General features: G+C 36.7%; 2 long non-coding RNA genes across 3 annotated transcripts in view; both read right to left on the bottom strand.

Moving 5' to 3' along the window:
• Positions 1–6,339: 6,339 nt before the first annotated feature.
• On the bottom strand, positions 6,340–10,350 carry LOC141377507 (uncharacterized). The gene is made up of 6 exons (XR_015507455.1): positions 10,113–10,350; positions 9,686–9,792; positions 8,594–8,720; positions 8,332–8,417; positions 7,988–8,030; positions 6,340–7,890 (listed from the first exon to the last, which is right to left on the bottom strand). It is a non-coding gene; the product is annotated as an uncharacterized LOC141377507 (long non-coding RNA).
• A 1,406-nt stretch (positions 10,351–11,756) lies between these two features.
• Positions 11,757–26,284, bottom strand: part of LOC141377512 (uncharacterized) — a 53,558-nt gene continuing 39,030 nt past the window's right edge. For both annotated transcript variants that reach the window (XR_015507473.1, XR_015507472.1), the window contains exon 3: positions 11,757–12,923. This is a non-coding gene — a long non-coding RNA (uncharacterized LOC141377512). The remainder of the gene's footprint in view (positions 12,924–26,284) is intronic.

Below are 26,284 nucleotides of genomic sequence, written 5' to 3'. Positions count from 1 at the left end.
TTTTCTTAATATGGTATTGATTAACTGGGATATACACTGCTGCGCCTGTATGGCCTGTTTGTGGGTCTTTAGATCCATCTGTGAATAAAAATATTGATTCTTTATAATTTTTTTCTAAATAATTCTGCACTATATATTTTGTTGGAAGAATATTATTGTTATCTTTTAACTCCTGTTGTATATTGAGATCTACTTTAGGTAATGGAAAAAACCATGGCGGAATATATGGGATTGGGACTGCCTTACAGTATTGCAGTTGATCTAATCCAATTATTCTGGCTTTTGCCTCAGCTATCCATCCGAAACTTATGAAATTAGTTTCCTCATGCTCAATGTCAGTCACATTGTCCGCTGTGGGTGTGTATTTTGACTCTGAAACTCGCGCGTGCACAAATAGACACTCCCACACCATCCCACTTTAGTTCCTCCGACACTCCCCCCTAAACAGAGCTGGACACGCCCACTTTTCTGACTTTTTCCAAAGTAGAGGTGTGAAAACACCCTGCTGAAACGAGGGGGTTTCATGGCCCTTTAATAAGTTACAATGACCTAAAAACATTTGCTGGCAGGACTAATTTATCATATACTTTTTTTTTACATTGTAAATTTTCTATAGGGAAATCACTAAATAAGTGGAATCAGTTCATAAAATACTTAATTACAAAAATAAGCTTTGTGGTTTATCATTTTGGCTATTTATTTGCTGAAAATTATGGTCGGTACACTGTAAAAAAAAGTACTGTTGTTGTTTGATTTAAAAAAAGTAAGTTACCTGGTTGCCCTAAAATTTTAAGTTAATTGAAACTATAAGTGTGAGTTATAACAAGGAGTGTTTTTTTTGTTTCAACTTTGTATTTTGTATTGCATCAACTTCTTTAAGCAGTTTAAGTTGACTTACAAATTTAAACACACTCAACTTAAAAGTGTAAAATTGTTGAGTGAATTTAATGTTTTAGGTCAACTTAATCCATTGGATTGCTTGAAGAAGTTGATACAATATAATTCAAAGTTATATGAACAAAAGATTTGTCAACTCAACTACAAATAGTTTGTTGTAACAGAAAACTGAAAAAGTTACCTGGTTGCCTTAAATTGTGAGTTAAATTACCTAAATATAGCTTGTTGTAACAACCATGAAGTTTACATAGTTGCCTTAAAATTATGAGCCAAATGAATTCACTACATGTTAACATGACAAATGTATTTAAAATAACTGCCTTCAATCTTTATTCCCTCTATTTAGACTACCAGCAAATTTCTAGCTGTCTTTGTGACCTTGGTGGTGAATAAAGTTGCTAGTGGAAATAAAATTAAACTTATGAGTCCATTGAACTTAAATGATGTTAAACTGACATAAAACAGCTTGTGTAATTTATAAAGTAAAGTTAGAACATAATTAAAAAAGTTACAATGACTAAAACACATATACTGTCAGGACTAATTGATCATATAATTTTTTACAGTGCAAACTTAGTAGTAAAATAAGCGGAATCAATACATATACATGATTACAAAGATAAGCTGTGTGATCTATTATTTTGGCTATTTCTTTGCTGAAAACGGTGTTCGGTGTATTGGTCCAAAAACGGGTGGCGCAAGAAATCATCTGAAATCGTTATTTTATTCCGCTGTGATTTATATTGCGATATGAATAAGACTTCGGCAGATGACTTGAGTAGCTCTATTGCAATGAAATCATTAACTTTGATCGGAATAATCTTGTAGAGGAGTTAATATAAAATTGCAAGAATAAATAAATCATACAGAGTAAAGATAAATGTGAAATAAGTAAGGAGATATTTAGGTACAGTAATACAATGCAATATGAAATTATCATGATATTTTGTTTTCGACAATGATAGATCACGATATCAGCGATATATCAACAATAAAACCATCCACAGTATATCATGATATTTGTAAATGAGGAGGGAATGCATTTATTTCATTAACAAAGGCTCATAGCCTGAGGGTTGGGTGTGGGGGTGGTAGGGCTTCTTGGTGTTTGAATTTGTCCCTTACATAAGTTAATTTAAATGTTATGCCATCATAAATAATGAAAACACCCCATCGAAAACTCATCAAATTAAAATTTTATTTGAATACAATTGTTGTTATCCATAATTTTTCAAATTTTCTTTACAAGACAGGCTAGACCAATTGTGAAGCTCTAAATTATTGCTATTATTATTTTTATTTTCATTATTATTCAAATGGCCAAATTCTGACTGGGGAAAGTTAAATGTGCTGGCGAGTTTGTTATTTATAATTTGCCTAACAAATGACAATAGGCTTGTTTTTAATTTAAAACTGATTTTTTCTAATGATATATGAGGTAATAAATTTGTATTTTAAAAATTAGTATTTTTTCATATTTTTCTTTATTCTAAATCTAGGAAATATTTTAGTACATCAAAAAGTGTGGTCATGATGACAAGTGACAAGCGAATCCAGCTAAAAATAGTGCTTAAAATGTACTTAAATCATAAATTAATTAGAAAATGAGGCTTATAACTGCAAAAAGGTCCACTTTTTTAAAAAAAGAACCAGGCTGGCTACAGGCCTGTAACAGCACATATGTTTCTTAGAATTGCAACATATTTATTCAAAATATTTGTTCGATCCACCATTATGAGAAGCACCATGAATTTCAATACTTTGTCCAACCCTTATTGAATAATCAAATGTAATGAAAAATGTAAACACTGTACATTCTTCATTGCTGATCAACAACAAAACTCCACATTTCAGATGCTGCGATGTGATTATTGCGAATGCACACATTGCGATATTAATGCTGAAACAATATATAGTGCAGGCCTAATTTAGGGTACATTTTGTTGTATGTTTCAGATGAACATTTTTTTTTTTTTTTTGTAAATGTACACCATTGTTTTACAGATCACCATGACTAGCAAACCACTGACCTAAACCCTTCACTATGGCCAACCAATAGTGTTTTCAAAAGCAACTGTAAGAAAAAAATGCACTGCGACTACATAGTTATAAGCTGATTTTACATTACATTGCAGTCCAACGGTTTTCACTAAAATAAATGGGAATGTTAATGTTACGAATTTGGCCAATCAGACACATAATTACCGTCAACCTCTCCTACCCAGGAAAAGACTGGAGCGTCAGTGTGTAATACGATTCCAAAGGTATTTACGACAGGACATGAATGCCTGCTCAGAAATGGACACAGAGACATGGTCAGGCTCTTATACGCTCCTTGTTTAAGACTGATGCTTTTAATATAAAGCTTTATTCTCTCTTTATGTGTAATCAGGTGTTTTACAACAAGTCTCTTGCTCATGTATTAATATTATGGTTCTAATACGGCTAAACCAAATCATAGATGGCTTATGTTTGTTGTCCCTGCTAAGCTACTTTGGTGTACTAATCAACTGTTTATTTTGTGTTGATACGTGTGCAACATATTAACATTTTATGAAACATTAAACATTTTTGCATCAGCTTACACCTAGAATACATATGCAAATCTGCAAATCACTACGCTTTGGAACAAAGGCCCTTAAAACATCCTATAGAAAAATAGCTTTCCCATTGGTCAGCTCAGCTCTCAAGGGTGTTACAAGACCACACTTATAAAAGCTGGTGACTTAGGCCGCGCTCTGAGATAACAGTCAGAGAAAACCAGAATGAAGAAGAGAACCGACACAGCTTCTCTTCAGGTCTAGAGAACAGGCATGGACCTTGACAAAAATAGGTTAACTGCACAGCTCAGACATTCCCTTCTCCGATACCTTTCTCTCTTTCTTTTCCGCCGAGAGTCTAGTTAAGTTTAGAGCACAGCGAATTCGTACAAGTTCAGTCATATGAAAATGTACAATTTTAAAAAGGAGGCAAGGCACCCAACCCCACCTCTAACCGTCATTGGTTGATAAGCAAATCAAACTAAATTGTACGAATTAGATCATACGTATTAACACGTAATCAAAAAAATACAGATTTCCGTGAGATTGCGCTGGAAGTCAACATGACTAGTCCTTTTTTCGCTGCAAAACTTGAAACGACAGTCTCAACCCCACTCCAAACCTAACAGGATAAAGAGCCGACCACCAGCTAACCATGTGGAAAAATTAGCTCAACAGAGGGAGTCCTTCACATCACAAAAGGAACGCAAGTAATGCCTCCAGATTACCACTGAATTCGTGTAAATTAAAGGGCACCTAGGTAACCCCCTTTTTAAAATTTCATATAAGTGTTTTGCATCTCTAGAATGTGTATGTAAAGTTTCAGCTCGAAACACCCATCAAATTTTTGATTATACCTTTTATTAGATCCTGTTTTATACATCTTTCCACTAGGGGGTCGTTTTGTCGCACTGCGCCTTTCACGTGCCTACTGTTTCTACGTGCCTGTCAGCGTGCCTTAAATCTCCTCCCTCGGCTGTGTCAGACAACAGACAGACTTAAAGGAAGAAGTCTCACGCAGCGTTTGTGAGAAATACTACAGTAAGAACTTTACCAATGAGTATTTGTAGTGCAGTTGCATTGATGAGTGACACGCAATATTGTTACAAAGTTCACGCATGCACACACGCACACACAGACAGAGCGCGCTTAGCTTAGTACTGTTTTTGCACACAAATGTGTCAGGATACAGGCTAATCTCCACTGCTGTATGGATATCTGTTATGTTAATGTACAAAATAAACCTGATTTAACGTCCACAAACCGGGATTGAAGCGTCTTCCTTTATAATTGTTCTGATTGGCTGTACTGATGAAGTAAAGCTGAAGTAAATCGCTGTAATTCATTGCACATGTGCACTGTTTTAAAACATTTTACACATGTGAAACTTACTCTTGATCACATTTAATGATGATTGATGATCTTAGCAAACTGAACAGACCTTTTATGCTACGCGAAGCTGTCAATCAATTCGGTGGGCAGGGGGACCACACTCCAACGTCAAGTTGTGGTCGGTCTGAAAACCGCTCCTATTGGTCCAACGTTTTAATATTGTTAAATTGAAAAAAAAAAAGACTGGGTGTGTTTATTTCACCCCAATATGACGGTCTATACACTATATATACACACGTCTGTCCAAACAGCTTGAAAAGTAGATTTTTCAGCATAGGTGCCCTTTAAACGTAACCCTAAAGAAACCATAGAAGATTTTAATTGACTATTTTTGGTTTGCTTGGTTTGGTCTTGCAAAATCCAAAGTTTTTAAATCATTACACCCTCTCAAGCTATTATTTGACATCTTTTACTCTTTTCGGCAACCTGTATGAATGTGTTTTGTGTTAGACTTTAGTTTCTGCTGGATTAGTCAAAAATTTTTAATTTTGTATAAAGAAAGGTGCATGTGCATATTTATGAATCTAATGTCTTAAACTTCGATCTTGTTACCCTGTCCCTGCTTTAACATAGATTAGTTTTTATTTTTAATAGCAATAGCCGTAGTTGAAATCAACCATCTGCTTGAATGATTGCTGGACAATTTAGTTGTTCGGATTTAAAGAGTCGATTCTTTTGAAGCCCTGTTTATATTACTCTTCAGTTCACATTGAGCTAATTCGCCACATTAAGTCCCAATCACAATTCTATTTTTGTACCTCTACCCTTTCCCCTTGGCCCTTAAAACAGAGTGTGAAGAGGAAGGGCTTCAAAATTTACCCCAAAGAAATGGGACACTACAGCACCTGCACATGTATGTCATTGTGATCTCATGCATCATACGAGATCAGACGATCGTGACTGCAGTAGTTATTCCAGAAGCTTTTTTTTTTTGGTATATATCTTCAAGAAATTACTGAAGGCATATATGATGTTATCATAACGATATAATGTGTCAATAAGATCGTAACTGTACTGCGCATTTACACTGTGGCCATATTCATCTATGTAAACACACCAAAAACAACATTAACACTACAGCAGACACTGTTAAAAGCTCATTTCCAGCCACTAAACTTTTCTAACAGGGAATTTGAGTGTCATCGAGTGTCAGAATTTTGTGGAACTGCTATACAAGAGTTATAATTATGAATTATAGATAGCGCAATTAAGCTGTTTTTATTGTAGTTTTTTTGTTTTTTGTTTTTTAAGCATGACAGTAAAACACAGTTATGAATCTATTAAATCATATGGTTCTTTGTTGTTTCAAGTGTGGTCCTGAAAAATCTATATTCGAAGGGATATCTACCCCTTCCCCTTAGTTTTTTAGTTTTATTTGAAAACTTTATTAATCCCCTTGGGGCAATTCATTTCGACATGGTGGTGCTTCACATATAGTATAACAAGAATGACACACTTAACACAATAAACATCAACACTTAACAGCAAGTTAAAAAAAAACAAATAATAGTCCATTGATTAACTACATTTATTACATAACCTAATTGCTTCAGGCACAAAAGTAAATTTATAATGATTTGTGAAACATCTTATTCTCCTTAGACGTCGACCAAGGGGCATCCACTCAAAATGTTTATTTAGGGGATGTGTGCTGTCTCCTAGTATTTTATGTGCCATCCTCAACACCTGCTGTTCGTAATAGTATGCAAGACTTCGCAGGGGAACTCCCAAAATCTTTGAACACAAATTAATTATGCCTTGAAGACGATTCTTGTTTTCTATGGACAGTGAAGAAAACCAACAAATAAAGGAAAAGTACAAAATACCTTTAATAAATGAATTGTAAAAGGTCTTAAGAATAACTGTACATTAAAAGTATTATTACCAATTATTAGTACCAATTAACAATTGTATGTGTATTTTGATCAAATATCAACCTGTTGTCAATAATTGTTCCCAAGTACCACCATTCCTCTACAACCTCTACCTGTGTGTCATTGATTAGCACCATTTGTAGAGCAGGTGTTTTATTTTTGCCAAAGTTGATAAGTATTTCTTTGTTTTTTTGACACAATTAGGTCTAGTCTCATTTTATTACACCATGAGATAAAATCATGCAGGACTGAACCACATTCCTGGTCTGAGTGAGAAAGCAAAGATAAAGGCACTGTATCCTCTCCATATTTAACCAAGTACCTATTTTCCTGTGTACTCTGACAATCATTTGTATATAATATGAAATGCCTTATGCCTTCAAGCTACAGAGAACTAGGACAGGGAAAGGGCTAAAGGGTACACAGCAAAATATGGGGACCCAAAACTACTCTATGGGTGTTAATTTCAACAATTTGAAAGTGTCTCATGGGGTCCACTCAAAACAGAGTTAAATCAACACTTTCAAAAGGGTTGGCACATTGACACCGAAGTAAGGGTTAATTTTAACTCAGGGCAGAGTTAAAAAATGTAACTATATTTAACACCGCCTGGTGTAATATATTGTTATTTTATTCAACTCTCTTGAGTGTAAATATGGTAAAAAGGTCAAATAGACTGTAAATTACAAAAGAAAAAACTTTTTATTTGAAAACATTCACCACTTCAACAATTCATTCAGTTTTTAAAATGCAACAATGTCAAATATGCTTTAAATGTTTTATTAGTACAGACAGTATCAACAAAATATGTGTGACCAGTGCTCAAAAAGGCTTTCAGTCCCTTGGTCCAAACTTTATGTTTCATCTGAGCAATTTAAAAGTTAAAAAAAGTTAAAATTACATTTTAAACAACTTGGCGTGCAAATCTTTCACTTCTGGTGTTTCCTTGGTCCTCCATATCAACACACAGCAGTTTAAATGAAGGTATAAATGCTGTAAACTTGTGCGAAAACAAACTGGAGCTAGGAAATCTCATCAAGCATGTCCTGTGAAAGATGTGCTTCCCGGCCACAGGATGACCTTTTTATCCATGACGATGTAGTAGCTGCTGATCGCTCGTCTGGTGGTTCCTGATGCACGGATATAGGGTGATGCTCATCTAAGAACTCTTCAAGATTCCAGCATGACTAAGAAAAATGTTTGAAAACAAATAGCAATCAAATTCTATGATATATTTAAAAGAACATTTAAAGTAAATAAAACATTCAAGAAATCTAAACTCACCTTTTGAAAATCTACATAATGATCCACAACTTGACTCTCCCAGCTGGTTGAGGTGACAGGATATGGAAAAGTAGAAAAAACACATACATCACTGTTGGAATCTCCAAAAACAATTAGGTTAACCACTATGACTAGAACTGGAAAAACAGGCAGCTGTCTGTCCAGAATCCTGAATTTAACACAACACTTGGAGCAAAATTTAGAGGAGCTTAAAATCTTTTATATCATTTAGTGATGCTGACTTCCCCAAAATATTGGCCACAGTGTAAAAAATATTCATAAACTTACAGTTTTCTGTAAGCGTGTGCGTGCGTGCGTGTGTGTGTGTGTGTGTATTTCTTTACCAGATTCAACTTGTTAGGCCCTTTCAGGTCCAGTATTGACGCCACCTTTCCTGGAGTCTAGCAGATGTTTCAGGTCCAAATATAATCTAAAATATTAGGATAAGCAGAAGAAGAAAAGGTGCAAAGCAAAGAGCAAAACATTATTTAAGTAACAGTTCACCCACAATACAAAACTTGTCACCTTCATGTCATTTGTTATTCTCTAATGCTCTAATACCCTCTCAGCTTATGTGAAACAAATACAGAACTTTATCAAACATACCTTCATTATTATCACCACATATGACCAAGAAGGTGTGCTTGGTCATTTCACCAACTCTGGAAATACACCATCTGTCTCTAATCAGCCACCGTCACAGGGTCTTGTGTTATTGTATAGAGAACTGTGGCTGTTAAAAAACAACAACACATTAGTGTCTAACACATATGCATAACCTTCAGATAAAAAGGAGAGATGAACATCACAAAGTATACCTTACACTTTTTCAGATATCTTTTGATTCAGATGTTGATTATTGATAATAAATCTACAAATCAAACCTGTATCATCATTAGGCTGCTCAAATATGAATCAGTTGATTAATTTTACAGACAGGTGGCTGTTTACAACGCACTAAATTGTCTTTAATAAAACGGAAATGTTGTGTACAGTACATGCTAAGTTTAGCCTATAGTTTTAAGCACAATATCATGCGGGAGAAAAAGCTTGACTAAGATGTTCCTGGCTACATAAATAGCCTAACTAACTAACGTCAGACATCAAAGTCATGGGAAAAGTCATTTTCGGGGGATACAGAGTTGATTTGCGGGAGGTAGCGGGAGAGATGAGTACCAGAAGAGCAATGGGATGAGTTGCGCGCGACGTACCTGAAGAGCGGTGGGGGTGACGCGCGACGTACCTGAAGAGCTGGGAGGGATGCGGTAGAGAGGGGTGTGCAAAGTGTTTAATGACCGGGCGGGAGACGCGCGATTTCCGGGAGATTATAATTCATTTGCGGGCATCTACTTGGGCATCTGGGAGTCTCTGTGCATTTGCGGGATAACGTTAACGTTAGTCCCGCAACTTCCGGGAGACTTCTGTAACGTTAAATGTCTGAGAAAGTGCAAATGCGGTCATTTAAAGACATTAATGTTAACATTCTGACTTTAATGATTGTCAACACTTAATATAATTCAAGCGTACGTTATCACGTCTATGAACTAACGGTAACGTTATATGGACGGCCACGAATGAAGCAGTTTAAAGGGGCCGCGGTGTTTAAAATAACCAAATTAACGTACACGAATAACAAACAATCATATGTTTTAGTCAGGAATAAGACTTTTACAAGTAAGCATATGTTCATTTACTCACCAGATATGTTTTAGAAACTCTCCTGAGCTTTTGGAAACCGTCCTGTGTTGCCGTTAGCATCCGGGCAGAGTAGGCTAGGCTGCTCCGAGGATTCCCTCGCTAGTTTGCTTCGAATTAAATGAGAAGTGTCGATTTTATTTTACAGATGGGTAACAACGCACAAAATGGCATTAAGCTTGACAGAAATGTGTTGAACATGTACATTTGATGTTTTTATGCACTATGTATGCGTGAGCATATATGAAAACATTCTTAAAAAGAAGTGAATAGTAATGCAGTTAAGCTAGATACACAAACGACCATGAATGAACCGCAAAAGTTTAAAATTGTCACTCCATTCTAAAGTTATTAACTTAACAATATGTTTACAACTGTATTTCCTTAAAGAAAGCCAGTAAAATACCAACATTTAGGTAGTTTGACTCACCAGTTGCTGTTCTAAACCTCAGATGGAAAATGGCGTCTGGAAAATTCTTCAGTGACTGGGGCTGCATGAATTCCCGGATGTTGGAAATAACACCACCAAGTGTTGAAAAGATAACTCCCTGATTTCGCACTGAATAAAATCAATTCTAACTCTTATTATATTCATTTATCAAAATCTAACTCTTTAACGTCAACACTTTACTCTGAAATGCTTCAACACCGAGAATTTAACTCTGATCAATTTGCTGTGTAGAATTGGGATTGGGTCTAACTTACAGCCTTCTCATTTCTAAAGATTATACAAAACCCTGTTCTTGATCAAAAGGAAGTTCTTTACATTTGTATGTTCACAAACCCTTTCTTACCTTGAATAACAATCATCAATGAGTCATGCATTATTACACAAACATGCAACACAAATATCACATTACAGCCCACCACAACCTGAAAGCACACTTTCTGTACATACATTAGGAGGTTGTCATAGCTAGTGCCATTTCCTGTAGGAACTGCAAAGTTAGAGCCGCCACATGCTCAATAGTGTTTGGCAGCTGAGCGCCTGCTAATGACTGCGCGGCTCCACTGGGAAATGAGCAGACAAGAGAAAGAGAAAAAGCAAAAGAAAAAAAAAGCGAAGAGACAGAGTGATGCACATAATAGTCCAGGATCTGATGTCCTCCATCTGGCGCAGCCAGGGAGCAACTCCAGCGGCAAGCTTGCTCCGACCTGCGGGCATGGGTACTCCATCATTATTTCCCCCTGATGCTCCCATGGCACCATGTTGGCATTTAGGAATGTCACTCCACAAGCCAGAGTCTTGGTTGGATCGGGCTAAGCAAGCCCACAGAGACAGGGCAAGTTGGCTTGCATCAGCAAAATGTGTGTTCCGGGAGATGGATGTTCATTATCTTCTTAATACATCCCATTTGTGGGACTTGCATTGTGTGAGGAACGGTGAGAAAGTGTCATCCTAATGGCCATATAGGGGTTCAGCCGAAATGACAATGATGCCACCTGACATCAGACATAAAGTCATGCTGCTACTGAATTAGCCCGACACACCCTCGGTTTGACAGGGGGAAAGGGTTTTTAAAGTGACAGTAATTTTAATAGAGTTTTGTAGGAACTCTTTCTCTGTCTTTATAGCTTCTTTCACAACCGTTTTCTCCATTAGTGCAAGAAAAATAAGTGTGGGCAAATGACTTCAAACAGCATATTTACTGGTCACTTTTCAGAAATAACAGTTTTTTCCTCCTCTCTCTCTCCCTCAATCTCAGAACATCTTGGTCTAATGAGCACTAACTTCAAAGAAGCGTATTTATCTGTTTTGACCTCCTTTTCAAGTGACAGCTGGCATATGTTGCATTTCTGTCGCAATTATTTCCATGGAGACACAGTGAAAGGAAACACAAATAGAGTCTTGGCTGGCAGATAACTTATGCAAACTGAAATAAAGTAATCTGCTTCCAAAATGTGTCTATAAAGAAAGAAATATGATTATCTCATCAGCAACATTTTCTCAACATCAACATGGCTTTCAAATGCAAGTAATTGCGCAACGTATTCTAGGTGCTGGTTTATATTAATGTTAAAGTAGTCTACCAAACGTAAAAAATCTATCAACATTTAATCTTTTTTTTTTCTTTGGAACACATGTTATTTAGACGAAGATTTATAATTACTCATTCATTCACTCATTCATCAAACATTCATTGTATGGATACAATACATTTAACCTTAAAAATCAATCAATCAATCAATCAATCAATCAATCAATCAATCAAAATTAAGATCTGATTATTAAAATATAAAATACCAGGGATATTATATTTTAAAAATGATCAATATTAGTCAAGTTCTCACATAGAATTACACTGGCTTGCTTGGTTTGGTGCTTGTGGAGCTTTGCTGGATTTGGCAGATTTTCTCTTCAGTGTTTGAACTTTCAGCAGTAAAAATTAAACCACACTGTATTGAACTTTAACTCTGAAAACTGGACTGACAGTTTTAATTTACTACAACTTCTATGTGAAGCTGCTTTGACACAATCTACATTGTTAAAGCGCGATAGAAATAAAGATGAATTGAATTTAACTTTTGATGTAATACTTGAAATAACTATCTAGCAGTATACCAGTCACGAAAATTCCAAACTTGTTTCTAAGCAGTATAAAATGGCTCTCCAGTGTGTTCATGCTGATGGACTGAACTATGGAAATGAACTGAGCAGTGTTGCTACAGCTGTTTGTAATTTCTTGCTTAAACTGTAACGTAAAGTACACATTAGATGCTTAATAACTAACTAGCTAGTCTGTAAAACTATGTTTGTTCTTACTTTAGTTGCACCATATGCAGTGCTTAATTCATAAATGAATAATTCCTGGAACAAAACCAGGAAATAAAAGTCCAACATCTAACAAACAATTTCAGTTTTCCTGGAACATGACATCATTAAACAGTAACAGCGAAAAACAAGAGCATCACATTTCTGACCGGTCTTTAAATATTTTGTGCCATATATTGTTATAGGTCAGTCATAAATAATAAAAACATATACAAACATAAATCATATGAACAATCCCTATTCAGTTCACTTCACTATTATGTGAATATACAAGTGAAATACAAATAATTAAATGACTTACTCAGTCTAATCTTCAAGAAGAGCCCACAGTTACCTCTACTGTCATGTTCTCTGGCTGACTTGAGATTTTTCTTCTGAGTTTTGCTTCTGTATCCCGCTGTCCTGATCCATTCGTGCAGTTCCATCTTCTCGAGATCTCTTTTGATCTGGCTCGTTATCAGATTTTTCCTGGTTTAAAAAAAAATAAAAAAATTAAAATATGTGTGGTTGCCGTTTTGCCATTTTGAAAATACAAATATTATTTATGTAGGCCTTTAACGTTATGCCATTATTTATTTTCGTTGCTAACAGCATGAGAAAAAAATCACCAACCAATGAGAGTGATTGTGAACATAGGACAGCCAATTGGCTGAAAATATTGTTGAGGGCCAATAATATTCCTGCCAACTCTTTTTCCTTGAAAATCTAGGAGAACAAAGAAAGGAGGGCAAGGGGGTTCGGGAGCCTCAATAACAATGTGGAGAACCGGGTACTGTGTAGAAACTGTACTATGGAGTGGGCTTCGGGTGGCCGCTGTGATCGAACACTATACCAAAGAGGGTGGGAAGGGGGTAGGAGTAAAATTAAGAGAGTTTTCTGGGAGAAATAACGAAACAAGAGGTTGGCAGGACTAGGGTCTGAAATATGGGAGACTCCCAGGAAAAACGGGAGTGTTGGCAAGTATGGCCAATAATTAAATGTGACTTTTGAATAACTTGTTAATGGTGGCAACCGTTGTGTGTGCGCACACACAATCTACACAGCCTTCACTTGCACTCATTCACATTCTCTTTCTATCTCTCTCTCTCACACACACACACATACATAGGTATTCACCACGAACAAGTTAATGCCGGATCCAATAAAATAAATACCGGAATGCAAAACATGAATATTTGATTTTCTGGAACAGGATCCGGCAAGATCCGGCTTAAGTTAAGCACTGACCATAGTTCTTAAGGCAGAACAAAGTTAGTACTGTAGGTCATAAGCTCTCTGTAAAATAATGCATAGTCACAATGAATGACGTAATACCCAATCAAAAACCTTCAAATAGGCAAACAGAAAAATAGCATGAAATGTTCGTGAAATGTAAATAAGGCTATCAAAATAAAAACTTTAAACTTGAAATTGTTTCATAGAAGAGAAAAGGAACAGGAAAAAAATACTTTCATGAAGAAATTATCATTTTAATTAATGGATGCAAATAACACGAAACACCCAGAAAGAAAGAAAAAAAAAAATCATCTGTCGCAAACAACAAAAAAGGAGATAAAAAATAACTAAAAAAAGCAAAGAGCTGTGACGTGAGAGAGCGGAAGAAACTGAGAATGTGTGGTTCTTCATTATCAGCACAAGCTCATTAGTCTACCAAATCCTACTGTATTCTCATACTGTATCTAATGTTATACATATGCAGAGACAGCCATAACTATTTAAACAAAATATTTACATTAATGTTCAGTGGTGCTGAACACAAAACTATTTAGAAGTGTGTTAGTTGTAATTTAGTGCCCATATACATGGCAACTCCCTCCACACACATTTTACATAATTGTAAAGGTTCAAAATTGTTTAGATGTTAATTTTGCCAAGCTATTATGAACTCCTGAACATTAAACTAACTTTGTCTGAATTTGTTAGTTTGTTAGGGTTAGAATTAAAGTATGCATCATATCACTGTCAATTCATTGAGAAAAAGTCCAGTTCACTTTCTTTTTTTACTAAAAATGTATAGTTTGACTCTATTGGTGCTGCATAACATAAACAAACCTTTAATCTTGGCTCTTCAATGACAGATGTCTTGTGCTGTGTGTGATGCTTCTTGAGACACATTACGAATAGCTTGATCTCTGTTAACAAAAGCACAATAATTTGCAGTACAGAGATGCTACAGCGACTCATGTGTAATGTCTCGCTCTTGTGACAGCAGTGCTCTCTCTCACTGTGTGGATCTTGAGGTTGGTGCCCTTTAGATTGCCATCTGCTCTGATGGGCTGTCATCTTGGATGCTCTATGGCCATCTGTTTGGTCTTTGCCAAGTCAGGGTGGAGGAGGAGAGGAAAACAGGATTGGTAATGACCTCTGAGGTTTGGAGTTTGGAATGAACACTGCTAGCATCTAGCATCCGCTAAACGGAAAAAAGGCAGCCGTGGAGATAATAATAATAAGAGGCTGAGGAATTAGCGTGACTGTTTCCCCGGGGCATAGTTCAATTCGTTAAGGCACTGGAGCGAGTTAACTGTGATAAAACAGTCATACATCACTTGCTTTTAATGCACAACGACCCTCTCCGTCTTTAAACAAGGGCTGTAAAAATTACAGCACTGCAGCTATCCATGATGAAACTGGCTGAAATGCCTCATATATTTTGCTCCGAAATAAAAAAGGAGGTTGAATGTCTGAGGAACTAATCGAAATAAAGCTATTTGATGCTGTTCGAGAAACACAATGTTCCCTGAGAGTTGTTTAATATGAAACAATTGCCACTGAATGTCAGCTTATAATAGGTGCAAAATTAAAAGAGAAAAACTTGCAGTTTGTGCAGATAGAGTGATGAAGACAGCAAATTGATTAAACGGTTACATGCTGAAACTCCTTGCTGTGTTAATAGGGCATCATTAGTCTTTGCACGCTGATTGAATATGAACTGAATAATTGAAATCAATAATGACCATTCCAAATGCTTGATGAAGGCGAGTTCTTTAAACACATTTCCATTATTACTTTTGGAGTGCTTTAGCCAGTACTCCTGTAAAAATGGCTTGGCCATTATGGTGCATTATTAGCTTTTTTGGTCGTTTCCACTGTCAAATGCTACCAAAAAGTTAACTATACCATACCTTACCACTTTTTGAGTACCAAAAGGCACAGCAAGACGCGCAGCTGAACGCTATTGGTTTACAAAGACACGTCACTAGTGTGTACACAAGCCATAAGAATGAAAACAAAGGAACCACCATTTTTAAATACAAAGCCAAGATATTACACCGTAATAATATATACATATAATAACTAGCCATGGTCATCCAACAAAATATATCGTCGTCTTGATGAACAGCCACAAAGCCAAGAAGAACAAAATCTGCCGGGTCCAACACAATCTTATGGCAATTCGTAACTTTTTGATTTAGTGGCTAATTGGAATGAATTCCTACAATTTTGTATGATTTGCTCATCCCCCAATGACGGTTGGGTTTAGGGGTGGGGTTAGGTGCCATGCCTCCTTTTTAAAATCGTACCCAAGTCATATGAATTTGTACCAATTAGCCACTAAACTGACAAAACGTAAAATACTTTTTCTCGTGAGATCAGGCTGGCCAGGTCCTGTTTTTGTTTTACGAGGTCGTCTAAAAGGCACGAGCAGTTTTACTTTCTCCAGAGAGCTCGCATGTACTCCCTGCGCGTCTATATTTGAAGTAACAAACTTCTTGAGCTTATGATTGTGGCGAGGGGGCGTGGCCGAGAGCTGTGAGAACAGAATGAGGCCACCGTGTAAGTGGATGCACCTGTGGTGTGCACCGGCCTCGAATACCACGGAAGGAGCTGGACTATAAGAGGAGGAACGATAGCAGAGGAACCCGAGAGAGGACCGGGCCCAGACATATTATTTTACTTTTGCTTTCAGTTTGACGACAGTTTCTGTGAAGAGCTGCTATCTGTTTGTTTTGGTTGAGACGGCAGTCTCCATGAGGAGCTGCCGTTTATGTTATGAATAAATATTTTAAAACTGCGTCGGTTCTCCGCCTCCTTTCCGGCGGCCAAAGAGCCGTAAACTTCATTACAGTGGTGCCGAAACCCGGGAGAAGGAGGGACACGTTGTCCAGTTGCCCTTGCCGCTGAGAGGGCGAGTGTTTGGGAGTTAACCCGAGTTGGGGAGAAACCCGTTCGTCTGCCCAGAGTGCTGGGGCGGCCTGAGGCTGGCGAGGAAAGGATCTGCCTCCTGCCGTCTCCCAGCATGGGGAGGAGCAGGGGACGTGGTGCTCGCCACCGGAAGGGAAAGCGCTGAAGGGAGCCATCCCACAGAACCCGGGGGAGTCGCTGCGATCCACCATGATGCCATAGCATGCATCCGTCTACTGAAGCGGGAGCGTTATAATCAAATCATGTTCATAGAAAGGTTAGTCATGAACATTTATACACAAGTATTTATGTGTATATAGCATCTGTTTTGTGAGAAGTGCTTCTCATTTGCTCATCAGCTTTACTTCGACATTTCCTCAAGTAAGAATGATGTCGATTGAAACTTACTGTCGTACACCATGCCCACTTTAGGTAGCTTTTTTGCAGTGAAAACGCAAACCTGATAAAGTTGTCCCGTACTGTACCGTACTGTACCATTCAGTGGAAATGATACATAAGGCTGTATAGGAGGTAGTTTTAGAGAAAAAATCTTTTTCTTCTTTTAGAGTTCTGGGTAAATCTACAAAACACATGAGCAGATGGATTTGTATTGGTGTCCTGGAATTTTTTTCCTACACATTAGTGTTGGTATTGTGCTTGCTTACTTACAGTACTCACTTCCTGAACCATTTATATTAAAGTTGATATTTAGCTGCACCATTCTTGTGTTTCATAACATCTCATTTTTACGAGGTAGGTCGTTAGCCCAATGCTCAACCCTCAACCTGGAGGACCAGGACATATACACATACACTATGCACAATTTAGCTTACCCAAATCACCTATAGTGCATGTCTTTCGTTTTCTGAAGGAAATCGGAACACCCAGATGAAACCCACTAATACACGGAGAGAACATGCAAACTCCACACAGAAATGCTAACATTGCTTTATTTAGCATTTTCAGCGTGCTTTGTTCTTGTGCTCCTTTGTCATTTGTCGCTGCAAGGTGATCTTTAACCGTTTTCTCATAGAATGACAAACAAACAAAACTTTGCTGCAGCTTTGACACAAGAATTATTCATGGAGAAAATGAAAAAGCACTGGTTGTTTGGGTATTCTGTGTTTGTCTTAGGTAATAAATATGAAGCTGATTGGTCAGTTACGTGACTCGCGGTGCAGCATTCTGAAAAATTAAATTTGAAGTTTGTCTGAAAAGAGATGTTTTCAACTGGGAGCTCCTGGAATACATGGGCACATCGCTATCAATATGGTTATAATTGAGAAATCTTGAAAAAAACAGATTTGTGAGCTAAAAGACTAATACGCGAACAGCCTATTTCACGGCAGCATCACGAAAAGATCTGATCTGCGTATGGCAAAATTCTGTGGACACGTAGAAAAGTACACGCAATTACTTCTGATATGTGATAAAGAAGAACATTGGTGCCTTATTTGAGTTTGACAGTGCGCACACACACGTTCAGTAGTCTATTTATTTGTTTTTCCATAGGTCTGTTCCAGACCTAATTTGTTATACCTTTACGAGGTGATTTGTATAATTTCTGCCTTATGTCTGTTTTAGAGGCATGTTACGGGTTTTAATAAAGTGCTAATTATTTTCCTTTGGAAATATGTTTCAGAATCACACTGTAAAAAATTGTGTGACAAATTTGTGATATAAATTGAAATCGCTATACTGTTTAAGAAAATCGTGATAGATTCCTTTTGCCCATATCGTACAACACTACTAACAGCACTATATTTGAGGAGTTCTTAGTTTGTGGTAGATTAAAGAGATATTAAGTCCTCACATCACAATGCTCCACATTAGATGGGTCGAAAATTTTATCACGATGCGCTACCTGCTTTTTTAAGACAAAACTGGGACAGTCTGGCAAGGTTGGACAAATAGATAGAACACCAGTTCTACTCAACCAGATTCGAACAGAATTCAAACAAGTGATTCCACCTTTCAAGGCATGCACACTAATAAAGTCTCAGCCTCTTGAGATCAGGATACTGAGATTTACTCACCCAGCTCTCAATAGCTGGCCTCACTCCTATAAATCTCAATCCCATTGGGGTCATGGCACCAATACAAACCTTTCAGTTCTACTCAACCAGCTTAGAGTGGGATTTGAACCAGAAAATAGTTATGGCATTTGAGGCAGATGATAAATCCAGAACATATCCATGAGACTCTGAAAAGTACCTTGACGAGAGTCAGCGTTGGTGGAAGGTTAGTCTCAGCCTCAAACGTCATGGCATGGGAGACTGGTGAACTAACAATGATGCTGAAGACCACCCCATCAAGTGTCAGCTACAAGTGTTCCTCTTTGAGGCCAGAGGAGTGAGGTTTACTTGTTCTGCTCTACATGTACCAGGCTCAGGAATGTTCTGAGGGGCAGGGGCTCAAGTGGAATTTTCTCATTTCTTTTTATATTTTATAAATAAAATACACTGAAGGATATAGTACAGACACACACACACGCTCACACACACACACACGCACACACACACAAAAACCACCACCAGAGTTTCTTTTTCTATTTTATGTCTGTGACATGGTGGCTAGGTAGTTAGCACTGTCGCCTCATAGCAAGAAAGTCGTGTTTGAATGTGAGAGTGTATGGATGTTTCCCACTAATGAGTTGCAGCTGGAAGGTCATTCGCTGCATAAAAAATAAGCTGGAATAGTTGGCACTTTATGAATGAATAAATAAATGAATGTTTTATGCCCTTAAACATGAAAACTAACCATGATTAGTTGCTTTACATGTAAATCCCACATCCTCTGGGTACTTGATCAATGAAAGCTGCAAATGAGTCCAGACTTTCTGCCAAGACTCTGAAGGTCTGGCTATGTGATGCACAAAGATTTCAGGTTACTTGTTCGATTCACCAGTCAGACAACATTACCAGATTATGTGACAACATTACAGTAATAAGGAGCAATTAAATTACATTTATTATTAGCTGTTGTTAGTGTTAAGTAATTAATTAGGCAAAGTGTCTTAAAGGTCATTTATCAATTGTATTATAAATGAATATAGCAAAGTACAAATGCTGAATTCTTCATTACTTTTTCAAAATCCATCAAAATAAAGTCAAGCCATGAATTACCTGTCAAAAAGAAAAACTGCAAGCGTGGCAATATTTTTCAGACCCTCATGAGTCTCACAGTTGCCTCCAGCTTGGTTAAGTCTTTCGTGATCCAGAACTTTTCTCACTGTAGCAGTTTAAGACTTTCTTTCTTTTATGAGATTCCTTTCCCATGCCAGGTGTTGGTTCAAGAGGAATGTAAGGCAACTGCTGTTTTCCCTTCTTTCATGCGTAGTCTGCATAGCATCACATTGATGACATGTGATGATGCTTGACATTTTGGACCGGGATAATGAATCATACTTACTTTACACTCAGCCATGGTAATTGTTGAGAAAGACTAATTGCTGGATTTAAGGTTGTTTGTTCATGGCATCAAAATAGAAATGAGTTTACCAAGCAGAACTATATATTTGTTTGTTAATATCAGTTTCATTTCAGAGTTAAAAATAATCATTAACTCTGCTGAAAATGACCTGACTGACCTCTGCTGGATCTAAAACTAACTTTGATAAATATAACCAAGCAAATATATGCTATGCAATATACCAGTGTGAAATCACAGTTCCTAAGAAAACCAATATGTCAAGTTAGTCTTTGCTGAGTCCCACTTCACTATAATGACCTGTGAGCAAAGTGAATTTGGTCAAAGTGTCCACGGGTCAAGGAAATAAAGGGTTGTTTATTACTCAGCTGCACATGAAAATGGGCCTGGAGACTTTGGGTGACTGGATCTAACTTTGCCCTCTTGAGGGGGTTTAATTGCTGGCTAATTAGCTCTTCCTCTCAGTGGATGTTATTGACCCATAGTGGCTTTTCTGGCAAATATAATTGCCAATGGTGAGATGGGACCTTTCCTTTTCTGCACTTAGGACCTCTTTTTCTTTCTGGCCTTAATATTTCATGAATCTGTCCAGCGTTTCTTAATCTTGTTAAGCACAGAAGCAATAACCCGTTGAAACTGGACAAACATTACGAGATTTACTGTCAGTAGCACACACAATTGATTTGAGCCATTTTGTTTTTAGATGGGTTCTTACAATACATACTTTTTTTGTGTCAGTATTCTAGTACCAGGCAGATTAATTGGTTACCATTAGGTAATGCATTTACCGACATTAAATAATGAAGGTATTTATATGAACTTGTATTTTTCATTAATGTAAGTTAACATTCAGCATTTAGTGACAGTTTTTCTCAATTTCTTTGACTTAATTCTCAAGTTCTTTAAAAAAATGAGTTCAAATCGCTAAAAAATTAACTTCTTCCACATCAAATTGGAACGTTTGTTTCATTTATAGCACTTCATTTTTGCATCTTGCTTCAATACACTATGAACAGGAGCTACGCTAAATATTTTCTTTATTCTCTATTTCCACCCGGTAATCCTCATCCCGTGGCCCCTAGAGATTATGCAGCGCCATTGATGTGATCCAAGACCTGTGAAGAAATGATGCCAAGGTGTCCATAATCCTGGACTAGGCTGTATCCTGAGCTGATGCTGTGGTGATCATTGACGAGTGGAGTGCATGAGACCACAGTGACAGACGAGTCTCTGCATTGATCCTGTGGGCTAGCCTGATCACTCGCTGGTGACCTACACACACAGTTCTCTACGATAGACGTCCAGCGTTCTCCAACCTCAGTGAAATTGAAATCACGCTGAATTAAACTAAACTGATATTCAACTCTGAAATTTGGACTTTACTAGAACTTCTATGTTAAGTGGGTTTGACACAATCATTGTCAAAGAGCATAAACATGAATTGAATTTCTTATTGGTTGCATGATATTGCAAATGGTTTGGCACATGTGTGTAAAAAGTATAATTGTCTTTTGTTTGCACAACTCATTGCATATGGATTCTGTCATAAACTGTCCAACTCTTCACAAATTTACTTAAGACCCAGATTTTAAGTAAAAGTACAAGTGCTCTATCAAAAAAGTGACTTGAGTAGAAGTTGCAGTGCTCTTTAAGCACCATACTTAGATGGGAGTACTAAAGTATTCAACATTTTTGTACTTAAGTTTAGCAAGTAGTTTATTTCAAAATAAGTACTGAAAGTACTAGTATTGCGTAATGTAGTTATTTAAAAAAAAGCAGTCAAAACACATCATATTGGTTTGTTTATTTTAAATATCTTTTTTAGTAGCATGTGATTAAGCAGAACGAAAAGAAACATGGTTTACGGTTTATATGAACTGGGAGAATGATTTTCTCTGGCGCTTGAACCACAGATCTGACAGGTTATAACAGCTTTAACAAACACCTTTCAGAGTTGTTTGTCACAAAAACATTCCGTAATCCACTCAAAACGCTAATGAAGCACATTTTCGGATAGCGAATTACCGGTTGTAAACAATGTAAATGTAAATGCATAAAACGCGGTTATCGCAGGTAATTCATTATGGACACAGTGGAGAAAACTCGCACCACAGGCACGCTCATGTCTGAATCCACAAGTATTGCTTTAACAGCCAAGAGGAGAGGAAAAGGTACCTCACAAATACGCCAGCGGGTCAAATGTCCAAAGTGAGAGAGAAAGAGGGAAAGATGGATTTTTACAGCATTTCTCTGTTATAGGGAAATAGCGGCTCATGTGCTGTGCTGCCTTCATTGTAAAAGAAAGACTGTTCAGCAAACCAACATGCAGTTGAATTGTGCACAATTATCTACCTTTTAAGAGCATTATTTACTCGCTCTCGTCTCCTTCGCCATAGTATTTTACTGCAACATTGCGCATAGGAGATAAATGACATCAGTACATAATAACAGCAAAATGTTGTGGCATTTGCTCTTAGTTTAGAGAATGTTCGGTTTTGAATGTTCTGTTTTTAAAAAAAGTGCCAAAGCTATTGAGAAAAACTTGAATAAACATACAACCATACCTTTTTTACTGCATTACATGTACATCAGTTCCATAAAATCAAAAGTTGTTTTTATAAAGTTAAACTTTTTGTAATAGGTATTTTTCATGTGAAACAATAATAGTTTTGTTAACTAATGGAATTTTATTGTAAAGTGCAATTGGATGTATGAGTGGATGGATGGATGGATGGATGGATGGATGGGTAAAAGGTTGGGTGAATAGGTGGGCTAGTGAGTGGATGGATGAACATTATGATTAATAATACAACATTTGATGTAGATGTATTGTAGCCTGCTAAGATAAGGATCAGCAGATGAATTAATCCACTTTATGCAGCTTAACTAACCTTAGTTATGTATGATGCCTAGAGTAATAACACTGAGATCTAGAGTAATGACTAATTAAGCAATGTCATTTATTAAAAGGGGTGTTTTTAGTAAGATGAAACATTTCAAACAGACGCTCTGTCCTTTCCAAATCAATATATTAAAGATGCCATTTACTGCATTGCTTTAAAAAGTTAAATACTGTAGTTCTCCGGTATCTACATAGTAGGTATATGCCTAGGTAAGTTTAAACAATCTCTAGAAATGGTTTTATATGCTAATTTATTACTTCATAAAATACCCCTACAACCATAAGGTCCATAATTGATCATATTTGGATCAATCATGAGTTCACTCTGACATGCAACTCTTGAGACAGACAGACAGACACTCACGCATACACGCACGCACGCACGCACGCGCACACACACACACACATACACACACACACACACACACACACACACAAGCGCACGCACGCACACACATACACAAACACAGCAACACACTGTAGTATGCTAAACAGAAAGGAAGTAGACGCCTAGTGATATTTATTTTTAACTGAATGGGTGGAGGTTTATATTAATTGCATGGAGAGAGCAAGCTCTCCAATATAAACCAACCAGAGTAATGTTAACCTATTTTGCTTACGAGATCTGTTGTGGATGAGGGCTAAACTATAATTAAACTTGACAAAAGGGACCGAGAGATGTATTGTGTTGTATTTTTGAGCTAATGTCAAAGAAAACAGCCAGGAATTATTAGCAAACTCTGCATGAACAGTTGAGCTGTTGAGCAGTGATTTGACATGATTTAGCAGACTACATGTGTTTGTTGAAACATACCCATCGCATTTCACAATAAACAACATAAATTAACACAAGATACAATTAAACATACCTCATATCTCTTCGAAGTGGAGCTGAATAAATGTGTAATCTGTAAATTTAGCATTTTGCCACTTGACACGAGGTTAAACATGTCTCATGTTGCTCAGTAATGCATAGTAAAAATCTGTGACACCAGTTTTCAAAATAAAAATCCCACATACATATTCAGTTATATAAACTATAAATCAAAATAATAACCAAACTTTTTTATTGTTCTAATAGTCGTTTGGTTACAGAAATTAAGTATTGGTGAGAGTAGCAGACTTAAAAACATTAAAACACAAGAAGATTATAAATTATTTACAGTAGGTGATAATTTGTAAGAGAAAAAGATCTATATTAATTTTAAAACACTATAGCTACACATTTTTCAGCTTTACCTAGCATTCATGTCAATTTTTTTAGCATACTGCATAGTCTCTCAGAATCACAGCCAAAAGTAACACTACTTTAAAAAAAAGTAAATCATTATAACAGTAGGCGATCATACAAAAAATAGGCCCTTTTTTTTATTAATCCTGGAATCTCTCAATTTCAAGAGGTTTGGTGTGTCATATTAATGCCCTTGCTGAGTTCAAAGAAAGCCATGCTAATTGTAATGATAATATATCTCAGAGGGTTGACGCAGAACTTGTTATTAATAACCAAAAGAAATCAACCCTAAAAATTCCTGGTGGACTTATATTCCTCGGATGAGTGAGTTCTGACAAGATTTGGACCAGGAAAAGATGTGAAATAGAAATATGATATGTTGAAAATAATTTTGTCCATGCTTACAGTAATTTATTTCGGTGATGTATAACCTCCTAAAACCCTTAAAGTTTCCATTTTCTATATAACTGCATCATGCAAGGACTAGTTCTCATATTTTTTCAGAGGCAATTGCTTTGACGTTTTGAAGTTGTGGGTTACCGAGACTTTGGAGCAGCTTTGTTTTGCCTGTTTTGGATTCAGATGTTATGTGATTGCTGGATGACTTTACTGGAAAATGTTTCCTTAAGTGATCACTCCAGCCTTGAGGTTTGGAAGACAAGAGGTTTGCTGGGGTGAAGCATTGTTATTGCGCACAGTCACTTGCTCTGTAATCTATTAGGCCAATGGTATGAACCAACACTTGACTGAAACAGAGCATTGGAACTTTATTGTCCATAAAGGACCACACAAAACACCAAATTACAGTCATGCAAAACTCTTTTCTTTTCTTTTCGCTAATAGTCTGTTCATCAAGAACAAATACAGTAGAGCTTTCAAAATACATAGCATCTTATTATCTGCGATGTTTAATCAATAGTGTCTTTTGACAATTGTACAAAAGCTAACTATACACACTATAGACTGATTGGAAGCAGCTGTCATTTTAAAAGCCAAATTGAGGCTGTGGTGGGAAGAAACCTGGAAGTATCACCTGAATCACACAGGAACTTTGTGTACCTGGCTATATATCCTATTATTAAAGAGAAAATGACACACATTTATAATTTCACCACCTTCCGAGTGACCTGAAGGTCCATTTTGAATGAATAGTGAAAATAAAAAGGGATATAAGATCATATTTTCAGCTTAATTAAGGGAAATGGCACAAGTTAGCTAACGTTTTCCTTCCTAAATACATTTCAGATAACATTTATCAAACTCAAGTTAATGAACTGATTCTGTCACAATAATAGACTTGTCCTGATACTGGATTTCGGCACTGAAATTTCTAAAAACGTCAATTTCCCCGTTAACAATTAGGCACTGTTGAGTGCGTTCTGAAACAGCGCTGATTTGCCATAGTATTAACCAGTGCTCAACAGAAATGATTGTGATTGGCCGTGAAGGTCATCAGTTCACCACTCTTCACCGATGTTTATCGAGTGCAAAAACATTCTCGCAGCTTTAAATCGCTCCAGAGTCCGTATATACCATTAAGCGTACTACTTTGAAAGAGATGATTTTGTGATTCTGTTTAATGCCTGATATGCTTTTAATTGTTTAAAATAAACTTAACTGAATATCAAAGTGATGTTTACACTATTTCTGCATTTTGAAATTGTGGCAACAGCTGAAGGTTTGTAGTCCACAGCATGTTGTTGCAATATTTACAGGGCTGATCCTATACATACAGGTTTCTTCCCATTGCAGCCTAGTGTTTTAAAATGCCGACCATGTGAAATAAGCGTATTAAATATGGAATTTTAAATCTAATGCTTAAATCAGTTTGTACCTATCTTTTTTTTTAAGAAATCTTTTTTTAGAAGATAAGTGGTTAATCACTAGCTGCATATAGCATGCTGTGTTGATGTTGAGATTTATTACACACCATGCACAATAAACATTAATGCTGTAAAGGTCTGGACATAGTGATATTTGAAGCTGTTCTTAATGCATATGCATTTGTCAACCCAGCTCATTGGAAATATATGCCCTGGACTATATTTTTTAGAACCAACAAATATGTACCTTGGACTAAATGTTTTTGCAGTTTTTGTTTTTTTACTGCCCCATTGTGTTTGTGTTACATATAAAATGCAGCCA

Source organism: Danio rerio, chromosome 14 (genome assembly GCF_052040795.2).
Source record: "Danio rerio strain M-AB ecotype USA chromosome 14, GRCz13ab, whole genome shotgun sequence".
NCBI classification, from domain to species: Eukaryota; Metazoa; Chordata; class Actinopteri; order Cypriniformes; family Danionidae; genus Danio; species Danio rerio.
This window is presented reverse-complemented; position numbering and strand designations above follow the sequence as displayed.